Source organism: Apis cerana, linkage group LG10, assembly GCF_029169275.1.
Source record: "Apis cerana isolate GH-2021 linkage group LG10, AcerK_1.0, whole genome shotgun sequence".
Lineage (NCBI taxonomy): Eukaryota > Metazoa > Arthropoda > Insecta > Hymenoptera > Apidae > Apis > Apis cerana.
In genome coordinates, this window is record NC_083861.1 from 6,463,959 (window position 1) to 6,480,706 (window position 16,748).

The 16,748-nt window shown below is 41.6% G+C and overlaps 1 protein-coding gene across 3 annotated transcripts in view; it reads right to left on the reverse strand.

Moving 5' to 3' along the window:
* LOC108001218 (hillarin) overlaps nucleotides 1–16,748 on the reverse strand; it is a 198,963-nt gene that overhangs the window by 90,926 nt on the left and 91,289 nt on the right. For 2 of the 3 annotated variants that reach the window (XR_009831613.1, XR_009831612.1), the window contains exon 15: nucleotides 5,491–16,547. The exons of the other annotated variant lie outside the window; for it this stretch is intronic. The gene's annotated coding sequence lies outside the window, so the exon portion shown is untranslated. The remainder of the gene's footprint in view (nucleotides 1–5,490; nucleotides 16,548–16,748) is intronic. 3 annotated transcript variants of the gene reach the window in all.

The following is a 16,748-nucleotide window of genomic DNA, read 5'->3' on the forward strand; positions in this document are numbered from 1 at the left end:
AATCGAAACACGAACTCAAATAAACTCGTTAAATTTGAAATAGAATTTAATCGAAGGTAGAAATAGAAGAACCAGCGTGAGATCGGCATCGAAACTCTCGTCGAGCCGAGGGAAAAAGGAAGAAGGAGAAAGAATATCGTGCGGAGTAGCGAGAGAGAGGACGGTAAGGGCGATAATTAAGACGGACGCCGATCTCGCGATAGCGGCTTAGTCCTCACGACGTGGACCCACCCACCCACTCTCGTAGTAAGTACGTAACAGTACTCTCTTCCGTATTCTCGAGCGTGCACACATATACACACGTGCGCCATAGCGAGAGGATGCAAGCGAGTACTCTCCATTACTCTCCACTCGAGGAAGAGGGAGCGAGGAAGGAGCGATCGAAAAAGAGGAAGAGGGAAAAGAGAGGACAACGGAAAAGAAGCATCTCTCACGGATGACTCTTGCAAAGGAGGAGGAGGAAGAAAGGAGTCGAGGCCTCCTCCAAGATTTATCGGCCTCTTACCGATACTGAGCCGTGCTCAAAATGCTGCAAAACACGGCGAGGATGTGTGCTCTTGTATATATACACATATAAATATATATAAATGTACACAGGCCCGAGCCGGATAACGAGGCGCTACCGCCACGGTAAATAGCCCCCGGTCATTTATTAGCTGAATTTATCTTGCCACGCGTCGAACAAAGGGATACGTACCGTGTATACGTATCCGTGTCTCGTCTCCTCTTCCGATTCTCTTTAAATTCTCCCTCTTTTACTCCCCAACATCCTCGAGAAGGAGGTGCGTGGCCGTCCCTTCTCAACGCGGAGAATCGCAGCACCTGCGTCTTATCTGCGCGAGATCCTGTCCGCCCGGAATTATCGGTGAATTTATCCGAGAGATGTCGGTTATTAAGATTCTGGCGCGCCGCGGTTCTGGATTAACCGCGTAGTGGGAGGGAAGGGTGAGCCACGTAAAAGGAAACGCGTGTTGTACGTGCGCGGAAAACGGCTGGCCAGAACCGCGCCAATGTTGATTTGCAATCGTACGTGCACGGTTCGAGAATAGGAGGAGGAGGAGTTGGTCGATTCGTCCGAGTCCCGGTTGGGTGTAAATGTTCGGATTTGTATCCGGCGTTCGAATTGCGATTCGTTTCTTTTTTATTTATTCGTGTACAATTTGGAAAAGATTCGTTAAACAACGATCTAATTTTTGAGAACGTGCAAGGAATTTTAAATAAGTTTTATCGATTTTGCTCGTGAAGCGGGGCTAAGATTAAGATTTGCACAGGATCGTTTTTTTATGAAGCTTGTTTTTAATTTTCGTTGAGACGCGTGCTTCGCGAAATTACGCGAACGATGAAATTTCGGATTTAATTCAGGGGCGTGAAGTTGCCTTCTGGATAAGATGGGCGGGGTATACGTTTTGGCCCTTGAGTCCGAATGAGAGGATGCAAAGATTCGTGGTGATTCTCCTTGAAAGGGAAGTTGAGGGAAGTTTAAAATCACCCTGTTTAACGGGTAGCGTTTATGGGCCCGAGTCACGAATCGTTTAAAGAGTAGGAATTCAGATCAGATGAAAATTAGGATTCTCGGGAATGGAGATCTCTTGGAATTGGACGCTCGAGATAAACGTTACAAAGTATTACATCAAAAATGTAAATTTCTTTCAAAAAGGAATCTGCCGATTTTTACGAGTATTGTGTCTTTTGCCACGTTATTCGTATTCGTATCGGATTTTATGTTAATTGGAATTATATTTAATATGATGGTGTGTACAGGTGTTCGAACGGTTTTGCCACTTCGTGACTTGTTTAAGATTTCAAGAGGAATCGAGATGGAATCTTGATCGTGTTTTGACACTTCGATCATCTGTACCGAGTTATTTAGTATTCCGTGACACGCTTCATGTTCAATACGTCCGCTTTCGGTCATGAATTCTGTAATTGCTTTCGCGCCAACTTTCATGCAGCTCGCGACCATATTTTTCATTCGTTGCGCGATTGCTCGTTTAAATACTAAAACAGGATATCGTGGTGGAGAATAGAGATCCACGGGGATGGGTCCCGGAAATGCTGAATCCCTTCCAACAGGTTTTAACAACGAGATTTAATTCTTTTCAAGTTTCAAGACGCCGTGATTGGACGAATTTTATTGCAGCCTTTGATGAAAAATATTTCGTAAGTGATTTTTGATAAGGAATAAGTAAATTGGACGAATATCGGCCTCTTCTCTCCTCGACAACATTTCCCAGAGAACTTATATTTGTCTCCTGCAGATGCAAATTCAAAAATGTTACTTCCCTTCGCAATTAATTCCTCGTTTCATTATTAATCCTTTCCCCCTATTTCTTCTGGACAAACAAATTTTATTTCTGCAAATCGTATTTAAACACTCGATATTTATTTACCTCGGATAAAAAATTACGATCGATCAATCGGCCAAAAAATGTCTCAAAGTTTCGAAAAATACTCCTCGTCGATGGGGGAAGCAGGGTGTAAAAGAGAAAGAAGGAAAATAAGATACCTCCCCCTCCGCGAGGAATAAGAAGAAATGGAAAAGGGATGGATGGCGGGTGTAAAATATGATACTTGGCACTCTTGGAATAATTTATCACCGGCGCGTTTCCATCCACGGCTGAATCGAACGATGCCTCCTCCTCCACCCTCCCCTCTCTGCATCTGTAAACCGAGGAGATAAGCTTCGATGCATTCGGTTAACCGAAGACACGTTTCTGCCTCCCCCTTCCTCTCGTCACGTCATTAAACTAGCGCGCCAGATCCATCGAAAAGGGATCGACGAGGAGATCCCGTGGACGTGGTTTCGTCGCGATTTATCGGCCTTACAACACTGTACACATCGCTCGTCGTATAACGCACGACGTGTAGTTGAAAAGTGTATCGAAGCGTATCGCCGAATGAATACAAACGAGAGACTTAATTACTCGAGCTATATACTCTCTTCTGTGATTTTTAGCTTATATTTAAGTTCGCGAAACTTGGAAAGGCGTCTTTCGAGCTCAGTCTTCGAGCAAAGTCGGTAAGAAATTGAATGAAATAACGTTCGAAGTTGTATCATTGTTCATTACGGAATAAATTCTACGAAGAAACGAGGAATCGTAGGGAAAATCGAGAGGTTAAAAAGTATGTTTTACGAAATAATGTATTTGACCAAAATTTCGAATACTATATACCTTAATTATTATTCCATCAATTATCACTCTAACGAGACGATTAAAAATTCTTCGATAAAAACGTACTCGAAAAATACTTTGGTCGATCACTGTACGTTCATTGCAGCATCCCGGAACTTTTTGAATGCACTGTATGTATGTGTATACCTCGAGCGAGGGGTCACAGGTCGGGGACCATGACTGACCGTGATGGAAGAAGAGGGGAGAAGGGTTAGTTAGTCCCCGTCAGTCGGTGTCGCGCTATCCACCTCCGGGGTTAAGTGGCATTCTTCGATACTTTTATAATTATTTTCCACGGAGGCGAGATCATTAATCGGTAATTGGACGTTGGATTTTGCGGCAGAAACGAGAGTGTCTATGAGTATAAAGAAGAAGAAGGGGGGGAAGAGGAAGAGAGAAAAGTTTATTATGATGTTGCTAGATCGAGCACACAGGTTTGTCGGACGGATAAAAGAAGGATGTTTATGTTTCCAGGTATAACGGTGTATTTTATTGGTCGAGGCTCGGTTGGGTCCTGTTTGGGTCCGATAGGTTTGCTGATCGATTGCCTTTGTTAACGTGTTCAAAGTGTTCCATGTTTCAAGGTATCGTGCGTTTCGAGGGGGTGAAAATGGATTCGAAAGAAGGTTGGGATAATCGATTGGATATTTTTAGAATCGTCTGGTATTAGTATTTGAGGAGTAAATTGGAAGTGGAAGATGGGGAATGTAATATTTTCGTTCCTTCTTTCCTCGTGCTGGTTAATCTCGTCTAATTATTGGTTTTCGAGAAGTTGTAGTAGGATCTACGCGCTGAAATTAGGAATTTTTCGAAAAGTTTTTCAGGTATGGAAGATGACAGAGGATCGTAGAAGACGAAAGGAAGGATGCAATAATTTTTGGACGACCGACTTAATTTTCTCTTTACTCTTTGAATCTTTGGTCATCGTATTTCATTGTGTTGTGACCTTGGATAATTCCTGATTCAATATTAAAATAAATGTCGTCACGAAAGAATCGTTTCCTTTTTTTTTTTTTCCTTTTACTGAACTTTCTTGGATACGAAGAGTTATGAGCAGGAATGTATAGTACACAGTTTATATTAGGAAGATATTTAAAAGTTCTAAAAATAATTTCAGCCTCGTTTCTTAAAATACTGCGAGTACTATCGACTTCTTTCACGATTTTTTGCGGTTTCTTTTTCAAATGTCACGCGCAAAGATTAGCATTACGTGAGCCCTAACGAGAGAGGATGATTCAACCTGGAGGAATTTCCGCGTTGACTTTTGATATTATAAAAACCGTTCCTCGTTGCGAATTTGATTTATAAAGTGGAGTAAGGCAAAGGAGAGAAGAAGTGGAGAGAAAAATGGCACGATCTCTGGTATTTCGCGCGTGCAGTTATCCGCTATGACATTTAATCCGAAACCGTAATTTTTCAAGGAATTTGAATACAAACAAAATAAAGTCTTAAGTTTCTTTCGAAGCGAATCACGCGCAACGTTGTGCACAAGATTTTCCAATATATTTTAAAAAATAATCTGCTTAATGCTAAAAATTTAATAATAATAAAAGAGAAGAAGATTTTAATAAACAAAGAACACAATTCAATCGAGACAGATCATTTTGCAAAAACAAATATTTAGAAGGAAAAAAAAAGCATCGGGATAAATTGAATAAAAACCACAGGATTTGACAATCCAATCTACGAAATGATACGAAATGTATATATCTTTTTCCAAAAAACGAGAACAAAAAAACCAAAATTTTTTTACCAATTCATTTCTATCTGAATCCTATTCGTATATATATATCTGCTATAATAATTTCAAGTAGAGAAAAATTCAAAGTAATTTTGTTAATGATCAAGTAGAAAAATACATTATCACTACTTCAACTACTGATCCTCTAAAATCTTCCATCAACCAAATCATCAATCCCATTTCTTCGAAGTAACCACATCCTACAAAAGTATCCTCCAACAAAGATCGACATGCAACACGTACTCGAAATAAATTCACATTTCAAACATTCTCCCCTTTCCAAATGAAATCAACATCATCCTTCCAGATCATCCTGTCGATGATCGATAATTGGGAAAAATTTCCCCTCGTGGGATTTGGATAATGCTCGTTAATCCTCCTCCTCCATCGATTCGTCCGTTCTCCAAACGGTTGTTCTCCAAATCGTGAGATACGATTGGGAAGCGGACGGACGCGTTCGAGGCGTGCGCCTCGATGGAGAACACGTCGACGTGACGTTCCCCGTAACTGTTCCAATTTGGCGGGGGCCTGGGACAGTAAGAAAATTGGTTCGATCGTAGTAACTCACGTATTTACCCACTCGCCTCTCGATGTTTGATCGCGGATATATTGGCGAAGAAAGGCGAAGGCACGCACGGTGGTCTCGCGGTGTGGTCCCCGGGTCGAGAGGAGGCCGCTGATAGCGTGTTCTCACACACTGTTCGCCCCCTCTCCTTTTCCTCTTCCATCCTCTTCACCTTCAACGCTCGCTCCCACCTCGGTTATCTTCCTCCCCTTCTGCATTCTCCACTTCTTCCCCGCAATTTTCTTCTCTCTCTCTCTCTCTCTCTTTCTCCTCTCCTTCTTTTTCTTCCTCCTTCTCCTCGTCCATCTCGTACATTTTCTTCGAATATATTATTCTTCTTCCTCTTCCGGAAGAACGAATTCTTCCTCTCTCTCTTCGTCACGAGCATATTCTTCTTCTTCTTCTTCTTCTTTGCCCCGAGTAATTTATTTTTCTTCGTTATCAGCGTATTTTTCCTTCTTCTTTCTTTCTTACTTACCACGATTTTATACTTCTCCTCTTTCTTCCTCCTCGAATACCTCGAGCTTCCTCTTCTCTTCCTCTCTTTCTTTGTTCATTCCACGAGCATCTCGTATATTCTTCCTCTTCGCTCCCCGCCTCGAGTGTACCCTCTCCCTCCACCCCCTTCCACGACTTCTACCCGAATGAGCCACGATTTTTCGCAAACTCTCGCTCCTAGCTCCTCTCTCCCTCTCCGGACGTATAACGTACAATTACCCGAAGACCAGATTACACGGGGCATGGGAGAGGCTCTCTACGCTCGTTATGCCATCACAAAGCCCCGTTCACATTGGTCCACTCGAGAGTGGATGGTTGGAAGAGAGGAGGCTTGGCCGGAGAAGAGATGTTGATGCGCACAGGCCACGAATGCAGGACGAGAGAGAGAGAGGAGAAGTAGGAGGAGAAGGGGAAGAAGGAAGTCTTATCGTTTCCTCGGCTCGGAATCGGTGTACACGATACCTCTCTACCTCTGGTGGTACCAGAATTCAAGATGTTCCTCGTCCAGATCGATATTTCAGGTACTCCCGCGGCCCATGGGAGTGGTTCAGCTGCCATTAAAACTGCCGACAACACTGGCCCGATACTAGAAAATCGTCTAACGATTTTTTTTCTTCTTCCTCTTCTTCTTCTTCTTCCCAACCCATCCGCCTTGCAACTCTCCTCCCCCTCCTTTCTTTCTGTATTCTTCCTCCACTCGCTTTCTCTCCTTCCGTTCTTCTTATCCTGGTACATGGTGCAGCGCAGTTTGTTAGTCGATCGATTTTAATTAAATTATTTTAAAATAATGATTTTTCTCTCTCTCTCTTCTCTTCTTTCATTTATTAGTTACACGTTTTTATTACACGTTGATCGAAGTTCGTCAAATTTAAGGAGGAGGAGAAACTTGAACCGTTTCCTTTGGCGACACAATTTTTCTTTTTTAAGATATAAATAAGACCTCGTTACAAGATTGCAATTTCTCTCCTTTGACGAACTTCAAATACTCGGAGAAGGGTGTTGCGTAATACTGCATAACCGATGCACAAAGTTCCCTTCGTGTAAATATCGAGATTCTTAGAGCAGCACGTAGACAAAACACACCTCCCCTTCCCACAATTCACACGTAAAATTCCCAAAAACCATTCGACGATCATCCGAGAAAAACCAGAAAGAAACTCTCTCTCCCTCTTCTCCCCTTATCTCAGCGCCCTCTCTTCAAGCGTGTCAGACGACCAAGAATAGAGAAGGAAGAATCTCTTCCTCTGTCCCGCGTTGTCTTCCGGTTTTCATATTTAACGAGTCAACTTTTCGAGTCGAACCGCCTGAAAGTTTTCCAAGTGCATCGCGCCACCACCACCACCCCTTGTCACCCTCGTCGTGTTACCAGTCGCTTGTCGTTAACGTGTATTCGTACAGCGGGGCCTTCTCCTCCTCTTGGAGCGTCAACAGCTGCCGGCGATCATCGTCTTTCGTGTATATATCCTTGCACCTTGCCACCCGTTTCTTAAGTGGCCTCCACTCGAGCGACTAAGCGACACCCACTGCGCTTTCACTATTAATGTGAACTCGATAAATACTATCGCGGGTAGTACGCGCCGAGTACACGTTTCGTTATTCACGAGGCCGTTAATGAAGTTTCCCTCTTCGTGATTCGTGTGCAATGGCGGAGGGTGTTAATATATATTTAAAAAAAAAAAAGAAAAAGAAAAAAGACTGGAACAAAGGTTGGTAAATTTAGAAATTTTAGAAGAAAGGAGGGTTTATATTTTGCATAAATATTCTAATAATCCGTAGTTGCGATTGAAGAGAGATGTTTCCATTTCGTTGATCTTATAACTCGATAAATAAATCTCGATCAACATTTTTTTTTTTTATTATTCTCTCGAAAATGAACACCGTGTCATTTTCGTAATAAGAAAATTTCTCTCTCGACATTCTCAGTATTCTTTAAACGTGTATACGAATGTAATATATTTGTAATAAAACTGAAATTGCGTATATTCATTCACAAGATTATTTATAATATGTTGATCTACGATATTTTTTTTCTACTTTTTTTTTTTTTGATATCAAAATATAACGTTCAAAAATTTCGACGATGCTCGAAACATGGCGCAAACGTATACAATTATTTCTTTATTTTCCCGGATATCGTATCCGTAATCGAAAATATGATCACATTCGTATGAATAATAAAATGTAATTTATACACGAAAGAACACTTGGAAATTATTTCGATGTGTTCGAATTCGAGAATCGCCAATAAATGTTTATCAATCGCACAATTCCACAAATATCAAACGAAAATCTTTAATCGTTAAAAGCCGCCTATTTTTTTTTTTTTTTCCTTTTTTTTCACTCGAATTTATCGTAATCGTGGAAACGCGTTACGAAATTCGATTTGTTAAAAAAAAAAAAAAGAAAGAAAGAAAAAAAAATCAACAATAGAATCCCGTGGCAAGAATGAATTAACTTAAAAAGTATTAACATTGCGTTTGCCTGAATTCGTTCCAATGGTAAATTCGATATGACGTTGATATTAGATCCCGTTTCAGCCCCGATAATTTTAAAACGTTTTAAAATGCAAATTTATGTGCCGCGTTTCCAATTTACATCGCGTTGTATATTATCGAAACGGAACGGTATATTTTCCTACCCTCCCCCTTTTTTTTCGAAAATGGGCGAAAGGATTTAATAAAAATACCGTGGCTAATTGTCACGAATAATTTTTCCATGAATTTGCAATAATTCTACGATAATTTCTCGATCATCGGGTGTGTAATTTTTATCGAGCGAAATATATATATCGACGAACCTTCGATGAACTATTGTTGATTGTAATTACTCGATAATCGCGAATAACACTGATTTCAATTACGAGTTATATCGAAACGAGGCGTGCAAAAATTTCTGCGTTTTCGAAAATAAAAAAAAAAAAACTAAAACAATAAAAATTAATATCAATGCGTTAATTTCGTATTATATATATAATATTATATCAATTTATATCTTTCAAAAGAATCTTATTTTATTAAAATAAGAAAAAGAGAAATATCCCACCGTTCCATCCATTTATTTACCACTTTCGAAATGCCGAATAAACCAATACATTTATATCGTGTCCATTTATTATCGTTCAAAAGGATCATACTTGACTATATAATTATACGTTATTTTCCAAACCAGCTTCGCGCACCGCGTGTCCACATAGTTACTTATTACCATTTACCATTTACATCGCATCCGGCAACATTGGCCAGCCAATGTTTCGCCATTAAACGCGATATTTATTCGACCGTGGCGAAAGAACGTGACTTTGAAACTTCCACCACCACTTATGGCGTTTCTTTTTCTCTTTTTCTCTTTTCCCTTTAATATAAGACGCCTTCGTTTTCCAGCCAACCGTCTCGTTTACGCCACCGACCAAACAGACGATCGGTCAGTCAGTAATTTCAAACGACTTTTAAGGAAACGCCGTGACGAAGTTTGCTCGACAGACTTCCGTCCTAAACAAGCAACGAGTCATCCACTCTCTGGTTACCTTGGCCTCGAGGACCGTAAAGCGTTGTAACTCTTATTGTTGTCGTTGTTCCAGGGATATCTTCGGGGATTCCTCTTCGCCGACAAAAAAGCTGGTCAAGCGAAGAGGGAGGTTTCTAATTTTTTTTCTTTTTTTCCTTTTCTTTTCTACCTGCCTAATAAGGGAGTTTCCAAGAAGTTTGAGTTTGAAGAAAGGATAGCAAATATTGTTCCGCTAATGTCGGCCATTCTGGCCTACGTTAAACGATTTGTACGGGCTCTAAACTCCCCCCTCTCCCTCCCTCTGTGTAAACGGATATTCGAAATTCTAATGCTCTTTACAAATTTTCTTCTTTTATTTAACGAATAACAATTCTTACGTGTTATACGTACGAATATCATCCGATATATATATCTTTTAACGTCCAATAGCGGATAAAATCTCGTGTTCAACGCGAAACCTTCGATTCAAAGATCCCTCGATTCACTTAATTTGGATTCCTCTCTACTTAATTTCGCGCTGTATTCGACAATGTTTCTTTAACGATTATAATCTCTCCCCTTCCTCTCCTTGTCCCCCGATAATAACGATAATAAAAAAAGGAAAAAGAGAGAGAGAGAAAGAAAGGAGAATTAAAGAAGAGTGGAAAGTTATCGGAACGATTCGATCTTCGGACCGCCGAAAGGGGGAGCGGAAGAGTTCTCTATCTGCTCGAAATATCAATTACCCGGACGAGTGTACATTTAATTATCCCCGTTAACCTTCGGTTATTCCCCCCAAACTCTTTCCCCGCTTAAATTACAACCGTATCGGGGGATTGGGGCCAGCAAGCAACGGAGGCCAGCCAACGTTGACGGGTTAATCTCGGGCCCGGCTTTACAGCTCTGTTCTCCAAATACCTCGAACGCGTCCTCCCCCTCCCCCACCGCGATTATTATTATAATCGGTTGTCAGTGGCTCGTTATCGTGACGCTTAACACGTGAAAGCGTTAAATTAAATTTAAATCTCGCTTCGTTCCTCGGCCTCTCCTCCAACAACGGGGGAGAAGCTCTCCGAATGGAACCACCAACACCTCGTTGGCAAACGAAATTTGTGTCTTCTGCGAATCCTCCTCGAGAATCCAGATTAATAATTCTGGATGAAAGTAATAATCCAGCTTATTTAAAAAGAGGAAAGGAAAAGGAAAGGAACGAATACGCTCCTCGAGTGCTTTTCGTCGCGAAAAAAGGAAACGATTGTTCGCGATGAGCGTTTGGAGATGGAGTGAAAATGAGAAAAAAGGGGGGAGAAGAAAGGGGAGGAGGATTCATCGAAAAACGAACCAACACGCACGCGTTCGACAAACCGGCAAGGGTTATATATCGTATGGAGTCGTGGTGGTGGTCCTTCCAAGATTGGACGATAATTGCCACGTATAGTGTGCGGTGTACGGAAGATAAGTACTATTAATGTTGCCCGGGGAAACGATCACGACCTGTATTATTATATACGAGCCTCTCACACCCCCCTCTTGCGCGTGTATCGGATCTACTGGGTCTAGGCGGAGTAATTCCCCCAGCGCCGTTTCCAACCCTAAGAAAATATAGCGGTGGACAGGAAGAAGAAGAAGAAGAAAAATAAAATTATCGACGACACGGATTTTAATGATTTTTGAAAGAGAATTAGAGTCGCTATTATGTCCGATTATTCGAAATTTTTAAAACTAGTTCTACCTTTTCAACCGTCGAATTTATTCATTGAGAACTCGAATGGGAAAATAAAACAAGCATGGACGGATCTCGAGACATATTTCGGATGCTGTCACGAGTGCATTGAAATAGTATAATAACGTGACTCGAGGAAAGGCGAAGAGGGAAATCGTAATCGGCCACGTGTACGATTTTTCGATGGAAGGGGAAAGGAAGAATTCTCTTTCTTTCTTTTTTTCATTCGAACGAGAGGAGGATAGAATGAGAGAAAAAGAAGGAAGGGATCGATCTCCGTGCCGGATAATCGCGGCCTTCTTTCGCGGAACGCGAGAGATTTTTATCTCAAAGGATGGCAAGGTAAAGTAAAGGGCCCCCTCGTAAACTTATTTTACATCATTGTTCGCGTAATTCGTGTTATTCCCGCGAAAAGCTATCTTTCTGTCCACCCGAATTCTCATCGATTCGAACAAGATTGATAATAATTATCTTAGCAACGAGGAGGGGCGCTCGTCGGTCAAATCGCGCGCGTTGAAACCGAATCGTAGCGCGAAAATTGTTGGACAAAATGTTTGAATCGATATATAATAACAACTGCAAACATATCCAATTTCACCCATTCGCGCGTAATACATTTTAATATCCCCGTTATGTATATATATATATACATACATATTCGAATAATTCAATTTGCGATATATCCCCATTGCGATATTCGGTATACCCGTTCCGTTTTAAATCGTATCAAGCCAACAGCAAGCAAGGAATATCAAAATTTGGAGCGCGCGATGCTAAAAACCGGTTAAAATTAATTATCCTCGCGGTAACGAGGCGTTGGTCGGTCGGTTCTATAGGTTATTGAATTACCAGAATTCACGGGAAATTTAATTTCCCTATCGGTGGCGCCCTCTCGTCCAAAGGATTAATATCAATAACCGTGTGGCATAACGGAATCCTCCGCTTACCATTCTCAGCGGCCGGAGAGAGAGATGCGTCCAATCTCTTACGCAACGCGTTCCAACCCCCATCATCCCACCGAACTCGAATTGTTCTCGTTCCCGACGAAACGACGTGTCCGATGGAATCCAACAGGATTATCTCTTCTCCGACTTTGTGCGCGTGAACGGCCGATTCCTGACGCGAAACGAGGAACAGGTCTCCGAGAACCTGTCCAGCCGAATGATTAAGACGGAATTAGACTTCTCTTATTTTTTCCCCACCGCTCCTCATCGCTTCCTTCGTTAATCCGAGGGATTATTGTAGATTATTTCGAGTCTGTAATGATAATTAGGCTGCGAATAATAATTCGTGACAGTTGAGAATTGGTATTTCTTTATCGTAGATATTTCGACACCGAGGATACGTAGTTCACAGCCGATTCGTAGAAGTTGGCGAATACATTTATGTATGTTGTTAGTTTTTCTAATGTCCGATATACGTGTAAGAGAGATATAAATTTTCGTTGTAATACAATGTTTTGAAGGGAATTTCTTCCTCGAATCTTTCATTAATCGCTTCATTAATATATAAATACGATCGAATCATTTACGATTACAATTACATTGTAATAAAATTCTTCTCGAGTTTGTATGTTTGTGACAGATAAATTGTAAATAATCTCGTTTTAGAATCAATGATACGTATATAAACACTATCTTATATATTTTACGATGAAATAATATATTAATAAAGGTATATTTCCGAATGTTCGTATTTACACTATTATCAAAACTGCTCGAGCTCCTCGCACGTACTGACCTCGTGGGCTTCACGTTTCCCGGTTTAATATTTACTTTTCTTTCTTCCATTCCTCCTTCCCCACTCTCTCACCTATTATTACTCGATCATTACAACCACTTTCCTATATAATCTTTCCTTTATATTTGTACGAAATTTTTCAAGATTGTTAAACACATCCTTATTAAATATTAATCTTGCTCCAACTCTAATTATCGATATAAATTTTTCACAATTCGATCAATCATAACCGTATCCCCACTCAATTATTCCAATTATTCCACCTATTTAAAAATTTAAAAATCAAAATTCCGCCCAAGCAATTTCTAATTTCAATAATCGAAAATTGCCTTTCCAAAAATTAACCAAAAAAAGAGAGAGGAAAAGGCCGGAAAATAATATTCGTCGATGAATTCGCTTTCAAATAAATAAGCTTGAACGTTTAATATCCTTCCTTTAACCGTACCTCTAAACGAGGATCCACGAACAAGGTGGAGAGGATCGGACGAAGAGAGGAATAGGTTAGGAGGTAGGTTATTACCAGCTTGTTAGGCCACCAGGAGGCAGCTGCTCCCCATTTAAGTTCGAACAATTAAATTGTCTGGTCCCGATGATCCGACCACCTTCGTCATACCCGCTCATCGTCTCGGTTGGTAATAAGATGACCGATTGACTGGCTCACGAAATGCATTATTTCCTGCATTTAGAGGGCAGCCGTGTGCACACGCTTGTTCGCTGCAATCAGCCGCTCGATCCTCCCGTTAACGCCCTCTGCCCCGAGGGAGCCTCCATTATTTTTGGTGACGTTCCCAACGTCGTGTTCCACGCCGATTTTTGTTGTCCATTTTTGTTGTTTTTCCAAAGAAACGTTTTCTAAACGTTCGACGAGCGTCTTAATTCCAACACGTGCGACGTTTTGACAGTGACACTCGTCGCGTGTCACCGTCGATGACGCCAAAGAGAAAGTTGGCAATCGTTTGAGAAATATCGGCAGGGTTTTACATTTTACATTTTACGTAGGGAAAGTTTAGAAGGATTAGAACGATTTTCAAATGTGTGAATGAGAAGGAGGAGCAAGATTCGATAAATTCGGTATAAAGTTCGGTGTCAAAGAAGAGTTGTAAAAGAAGAGTTTTTTTTAAATAAAATAAAATGTACACATTTCACGTATAGAATCGTTTCGTTTATTTTCCAAGTGTAAAAATTCCACCGTATTGTCCAATCTCTAAATATATCACGAATTCTTCTGGATTAATGGATCCGTGGCAATAAATCAATGGCGACGAGATAAGTAACGATAAGTAAAGACGAATCTTTTCAAGCACTTTGCGCCACGGAGAAGCGTCTCTCTCCCTCTCTCTTTCTCTCAAACCTCTCCAGAGAGCCTCCCCCTCAACGGTCTAAATCTCTCGTTCTAAATCTCTCGTTCACCACACATCATTCTTCCCCCAACATCGTCGTCACCCCTGTGTTCGTGTACAAGTAAACACACTCACTGCCGCCACTTAGACCCGGTTCGACATGTGTACGTACTTAAGGAATCTTAAACATCGTGATCGGCGGTGCCAAACTTCTAAAACTGTTTTTTCGAAGCTTCGAGAGCCCTTTAAAATTTTCTTGCATCATCGCGAGAGGTTAGAGCGCGGCACGTCGATCAAACGCCACGATGCTGGTAACTGGTAACTGCTACTAATTATATGGGGACCGAATCGAAGCGACGAAAAAATCGATCGGTGAATGAATCGCAAATTCGCTGGTATTTGTCGAAAGCGGTGTTAACGCCGTGATTACGCTTCCTCCCGCCAATTATCAGACTTCTCCACGGCTGTTATATCGCGATAATAATCGGCTATTCCATATATATATATATAGATATGGAGGCTCTTCACGCTTATTCAATTCTCTATCGACGATGCACGCCAAGTGCGCTTTCGCTTGTTGTACGTTTTGCGCTCGTTTATTCGGAAAATTTTTATCAAACAATTGAAATTGATTGCTGTTCCTGGCAGTCTTATTCTTTTAAGTGTACTCAATACACTTTTTGTATAATATATCGTCTAAATCCTGCTTCTCTTTTTTCAATGATACAATAATAATTAACTAAGCAACAAAATTGTTTAATCGTTTAAATGATCGCGATATCGAACGTAAGGAGAGAAAGTTTGCGCGACACGCGTTCATCCAGGCAGAGGAAGAAAGAAGAGAGAAATTGCGAATTCATAGAGCAAAATTCACGGCTAAAAAGCAGTAGCAATTTCCGTTGGCGTCCGCAGCGAGATCGATCGGAAAGTTAGCGGAAGCGATACGCCGAGGGTTACCTGCTAAACCGGACGAAAACTCGAGGTTAGGATCCGGAACATTGATTCTTCGTCTATTATTCATTCGATTGGCATTTTCGACTATGGATCGCCACACTCGGTGCGCGTATAGCGTGATCGACGTGTGCGATTCCTCCTTCGATCCTCTCTTTCATTTTTCCCCCCTCTCTCTCTCTCTTTCTCTCTCCTTCTCGAGGGAACCAATTGGAAATTATGCGGAGCAGAGCAAAACAGAGAGGGAGAAGAGAGAGGAGGAGGAGAGCATGCAACTACGAGGGTTGGTCCTCCTGCACGAGTATCCCATAATGACAGATTACCGCGGCATTAATTCCTTGTTTAACCAACAAACAACCTACCCGGCATGCCGTTTAAGTAATAAAATATGGCGGCCCTGGCCCCGGGCACCTAACGACTCTCTCCCCCCTTTCTCCCTCGTATTTGCACGATCCTCCACCCGTTTACCCATTGCACGCTCTCTGCACTTTGCGCGCGGGCCATTTTTAACGGCCGCCTGACCCTCGATTATTCCCTTTTCCAATCTCATTCTTTTTTTCTTTTCTTTCCTTTTCCTTCTCTCTTCCTTCCTCGGGTTCGATTTCGAAACCGTAATAGTATTTTTTTATGGAGATGGTCATTTGGTCGCGGAGAAGAGAGGAGCGGTCCTCCTTCCCTTCGCTCTTTGTCCTCCATCATTGGTAAGGTAGTTGAAATTATTACGGATTTAATATATTCCAACGTTCTTTTTCTTTCCCTGAATCGAAGGTTATTGTAGAAGGAAATCGAGATAATATTTTGGAGGAAGGAATTAGTCGTCGATAATTTTTGACAAGCCTGGATCAACATAATTGTAAATATCTTACGCTTGCATTATTATTATTATTATTATTATGGTTTTCTCAATTAAATTTCGATCTTGTTATATATACGAGGATATAGGATCACGCGTATTCCATCCCCGTAAAACCGCAACTACGCAATTTTACACATTTCCCCAAGATAATGACCCACCGACGATTCTTTTCTTTTACAATCACCAGCCTAAACTTACTTCTGCTCTGCCGTTTATCCCTGCCGTTCCTTAGCAGCACCCAAAGCAGCACGTCGCCGCGCAAGAACACCAGGAAATCGGAGAGGGCTCTGCACCCGCTTCTTAAACCGATTCCACGAGCAATCCCCTAGATTGCCGCGGTTTTTCCGAGTCGTCGATACGCGTCGATGCGCGTGCCGCCCGGCCATAGCCTCCCTTTCCCCCACCGACGGATCCTTCCTCGCATTTTCATCTCCTACGGCGACTATTCACGGCCAACAGGATCGTGGTTGGTCTCCTCTGCGGAGAGAGAGAAGGAAAAAGTTAGTGGAAATTGCTGTTACGACCGCCGCCACTGGACGGCTACTCTCCACGGAGAGGAAGAGGAAAAATTGTTGGACTGATCATCAGCATCTTTCAGCATTGCGTATACGTGTGTATATAACGATATCCTTGGTTACTAGTGGAGTGGAGTTAAGTGGATTAGAAATTTTTGAGCGG